Source organism: Meriones unguiculatus, chromosome 8 (genome assembly GCF_030254825.1).
Source record: "Meriones unguiculatus strain TT.TT164.6M chromosome 8, Bangor_MerUng_6.1, whole genome shotgun sequence".
In the NCBI taxonomy this organism is placed as follows: Eukaryota; Metazoa; Chordata; class Mammalia; order Rodentia; family Muridae; genus Meriones; species Meriones unguiculatus.
In genome coordinates, this window is record NC_083356.1 from 12565420 (window position 1) to 12570389 (window position 4970).

A 4970-nucleotide genomic window follows, 5' to 3' on the forward strand; every position below is an offset into this window, starting at 1 on the left:
TTTTTTTTTTTTCCTGTAGGTACTTAGTAGTATGAACTTATCTCTCTGAACTTCTTTTACCCTGTCTCATAAATTTTGGTATGCTGTGTATTCTTTTTCATTGAATTCTAGAAAGTCTTTAATTTCTTTCTTAATTTACACCTTGACCTATTTTTCATTTGGTAGTCAGCTTTTCTGTTTCTATAAGTTTGTAAGATGTCTGTTGTTGTTCATGGAAAAAATTGTGAGGATCATAAAATCCTCATAATTATCTCATATATAGAGCTAAATAATATAATAATTTTAGAAACTTCAGAAAACAGTAGTAGAAAAATACTCAAGATATAATTTAAATGTATAGGCTTTGATAACTGTATAATATATATGTATACAAATGTAAAGGCATATGAAAGACTTCTGAGGTAATTATATCTGGATATATACTGTATTTTTAAAATGTTCTTCCCCATAATTTAGTTATCTAGTTATCTATGTTTTTTAATGAATATATGTTGTACTCATAGAAAAAAATGAAGGCAGTATTTTTTATTTCAAAAAAAAAAGATGTCTGTTGTTTCTGTTGTTGCTATCCAGGTTTAATCCATGATGGTCATATAGTATGGAGTGTGTTATTTCACTTTTCTTGTATCTGTTGAGACTTGCTCTGTGACCAAGTATGTGGTCAGTTTTGCAGAAGTTCCATGAAGTTCTGAAAAAAGCGATGTATTCTTTTGCATTTGGGTGAAATGTTCTGTAAATATCTGTTAGGTCCATTTGGCTTATAAGGTCAGCAAGGCCCAGCTGCTTAGTTTTTTTGGGGGTTTTTGTTTTGTTTTGTTTGTTTCTAGATGACCTGACTATTGGTAAGAGTAGGTTATTGAAGTCTTCTACTATCAGTGTATGTAAAGGTTAAATTGTGATTTAAGCTGTAGTAATGTTTGTTTAATATTCTGGGTGTACTTCTGTTTAGTGTATATATATTAAGAATTGCAGTATCCTCTTCATGATTTTTTCTTTTGATGATTCCTTAACATCTTTCCCTGTCTCTTATGATTGGTTTTGGTTTGAAGTCTATTTTTCAGACATTAAAATGGTTACCTTGCTTACTCCTTGCATTCCTTTGCCTTGAATAATTTTCCATACTTTTACTTAGAGATGGTGCATATCTTTTATGATACCCTGTATTTCTTGCATGCAACAGAAGAATAGGTCCTATTTTTGCATCCATTCTGTTAGTCTATTTCTTTTTTCTTTTTTTTTTAAGATAGAAAATAACTTTATTTGTTCTAAGGAGTAGGCCAGGGTCTCCTCAGAACTTCTGAAACTGCTTCTTGGTGCCAGCAGCCTTGGTGACCTTGAGGACGTTGAATCTCACCGTCTTGCTCAAAGGCCTGCACTCTCCCACGGTGACAATGTCGCTGATTTGCACGTCCCTGAAGCAGGGGGACAGGTGCACAGACATGTTCTTGTGGCGCTTCTCAAAGCGATTATACTTCCGGATGTAGTGGAGATAGTCCCGGCGATGACAATGGTCCTCTGCATCTTCATCTTGGTCACCACACCAGACAGGATTCGGCCTCGGATGGAGACATTACCAGTGAAGGGGCATTTCTTGTCTATGTAGGTGCCCTCGATGGCCTCCTTGGGCGTCTTGAAGCCTAGACCAATGTTCTTGTAGTAGCGAGGGAGTTTTTCCTTGCCGGTTTCTCCCAGCAAAACACGCTTCTTGTTTTGAAAGATTGTAGGCTGCTTTTGGTAAGCACGCTCAGTCTGAATGTCCGCCATCTTCCCGGCAGCCTGCAGAAAAGCTATTTCTTTTTATTATGGAACTGATACCATGGATTCTGAGAGATAACAATAAGCAGTTTTGCTGATTCTGGTTATTTTGGGGTGTGTGTGTGTGTGTGTGTGTGTGTGTGTGTTCTTCCTCTTTTGATTTACTGGTCTGGGATTATTTTTTTCTTGGGTTAGAGAAATTTTATTCTATTACTTTGTTGAAAATATTTTCTGTGCCTTTGACCTCAGTTTCTTCTCTGTCCTTTATTCCAATTATTCTTAGATTTGGTCTTTTCATAGTGTCCCAGATGTCCTGAATATTTTGTGCCAAAAGTTTTTTTTTATTTATTTAATATTGTCTTTGGCCAAGATATTAATTTCTTCTACTGTGTCTTGAATACCTACCGAAGAATTCCTCATCCATCTCTTGTATTCTCTTGATGAGGTTTTCCTCTGAGGTTCTTCTTTGAGTTACTAAAGTTTCATTTCCGGTTTTTGAGTTGTTTTTTGTTTTGTTTTGTTTCTCATGCTCCACCTCTACTGCATTCTCAGGGCATACTGTGACAGGATTGTTGGGCTCTAACGAAGACATATTATCCTGTTGTTAATGAATGTGTTTTGCAATGGCGTTTAGGTGTTTGGGTGGGGATGCTTCCAACTCTGGGTGCTGATATATGGGTTTCTCTTGGTTTGGTGAGTGCTTTGTCCTTTAGTTTATGTTGCCCTCTGCTTCTTGGGAGAGAGCGGTGGCTGTGTGTTGCCTGGTTGGGACTGTTCTGAGAGAGTGCTAGGTGTGGCCACTGGGGGTTCTGGATAAGATGTGGGTAGCAATACTTTTTAAAACTATTTCATTTACACTTCTTATATCTCTTTCTCCCTTCTCCACCCCAATCTCTTCCAACATCTCAACACCAGGTAAGAGAGAAAGAAAGTTAGTGGGGAGAGGGAGTGTAGTTTTTCTTAGCTACTTCCTGCTGGTTAGGGTTGTCAGGTTCCTTGGGGAAAATCCAATCTTTGTTTCAGGGTATCTCCAACTTCTTCTCATCCAACTGCATCAACAGCAGCCAGGAGCAGCAGGAGGGAAGCACCAGCAGCCTTCTTCCTCCTGGAGCCCTCTTTCTCTCCATGGACTCTGGCTGTTATTCCCTCTCAAAGCCCTCAGAATTAACTGTCTGCAGCTGGCAAAGAGCCCCTTTCAGAGCCCACAGGAGGCAAATAGTTTGCTGCTGTTGAACAATCTGAATCAGTCCCATATCCCACACCTGGGATTAAAGCAAAAACATGTTTACACAACACAAACCAAAACTTCCACAACATTCCCCCTTTCTGTAAAAAAAAAAAAAAAAAAAAAAAAGGCTTTTCTTTTAATATGAATGAGACATGAATGAGACTTGCTGTTGCTTTCTTAAAAGGAATCAAACACTGTTTGGATCAATACTTTTTGCTATAATCTGGTAACTCTAGGCTGTTGTTGTCTGGATTGGCTCTTACTTTTTGCTGTTGAATCTTGAGCTAGGTCTGCAAAACTGTTTCCTAATGGCAAGAAGTTATCCCATATGTCTCTCTTGGACATGCATTCGGTAATAGTCAAATGACCCCTTTTATCACTCCATTTCTTGACCAGAACCCAGTGCCACGAGAAATGGCTTGTTTGCTTCTCTGGAGAAACATACTGTATTTCTTAGATTGAACTCAACAGCCATTTTGAGCTCTGGGGCTTTTAGTGGCTTGGTCTTCTTTTCAAACGGACAAATTAAAGCACTGAGCATTTTTCTATCTAAGGCTTCTGGTGGCTACTGGGAAAGTTAATGGTGGTTATTTCTTAACCTGAGGCTGCTCGTCTTGCGGCTCAGTTTGCTCAAGATTAACCTTTTTTCTTGAAACAGGCTGTTTCTCTTTAACCCTTTTGCCAAGTATGGCCTTCTGCTCCTCCTGGATTCCATATATGTCCTCCATAAGTTCCCAGGGGCTGTGGGAACTGAATACCAAAAATGCACAGAGCAGGGCAAGGCAGTAGTTTAGGAAAACTCCAGCTCTCAGGTACAAGGTTTGAACCCTTTTTTCTGCCTTTTCCAGCAGTGCTATTCGCTTCCCAAGTGCTTCCAATCTCTACCCACAAACTCTGTAGTTCCACAGCCGACTCTGCAATCCTTCCAAAAATGAGAGAGTTAAGTGATGCTTCTGATTTTCCTGTTTAATTCATTATTTTGTTTCTTAGGTCCTTCCAGATCCACTCTCAACTTTTCTAATTGTTCAATAATTCTCCCAACCTTTTTTTGAAATGGAATACAGGAAGATAATGAAGCAAAACCAGAGGAATCCCTTCTAGAAGCAAAGTGAGAGAAAACCCCGTGGCAGTAGCCGTAATAAACTTTTTTGCTTGCGTTCTGAAACAGTATATTCATTTTTTCATACCCTGCTGTTTCCTGGACAGCATTAGAAACCAGATTTTCCATTATCCTAAGCCCTGTGCCTGGGTGCCACTTGTTATGCCCTTTTAAAACTATCTTACCTATGTTTTCATGTACCTCTTTCTCCCTGCTTATTGGTGCTACTTTTTCAGCTCTAAATGTGTTTCTGGGTATTCAGAGCTGACACTTGGAAATGGGGGCGGACTTGAAGGGAATAAGAGAGTAAAGTAGATTGTTCTACCAGGATCTGCTTATTCCCCTCAGAATGTGGCAGAGAATGAGGAGTGGTCACAGCAGGTAGTCTGCCACAGAGCTGGGGATGAGACTGGGGGATTAGATTTGGAGGAGAAGGGAGGGAGTGAAGATCTGAAGCTTGCCACATGCTTCACAGCCCGTTTGTTTCTCTGGCAGTCTGGGCTCATGGGTTTCTAGGGAATGCCTGCTGGAGTTGGGGGCTGTGACAAAGCAATGAGTTGGGGACATGGAGGTTGAATGGGACAATCTGTGTGACCCACTGAGGATGGGGAGAGCTGGGGAGAGGAGGCTCTACCAGGTCCTCTGTTACCTAGCTAGGAATGAAGCCGCATTGGATTTGGGAAAGTGGAGGGAGAGATGAAGGTCTGTGGTTATATGCTTCCCTGGCCATGGGTCCCAGGAAATTCCTGTTGGTGTTTGTGGCCGGTGTAATTGAATCAATGGGTTAAATGAAGGTTGGAGGAAAGGGTCTGTCTAGGGGAGGTTGTAACCAGTAGTCTGCTACCGAGCTAAGGATGAACCTCCAGGACTGGTTCTGGAGGAGGGGAG

The 4970-nt window shown here is 40.5% G+C and overlaps 1 pseudogene; it reads right to left on the bottom strand.

The window, feature by feature from the left end:
• Positions 1-1219: 1219 nt before the first annotated feature.
• Positions 1220-1788, bottom strand: LOC110544199 (small ribosomal subunit protein uS17-like; annotated as a pseudogene).
• Positions 1789-4970: the final 3182 nt, after the last annotated feature.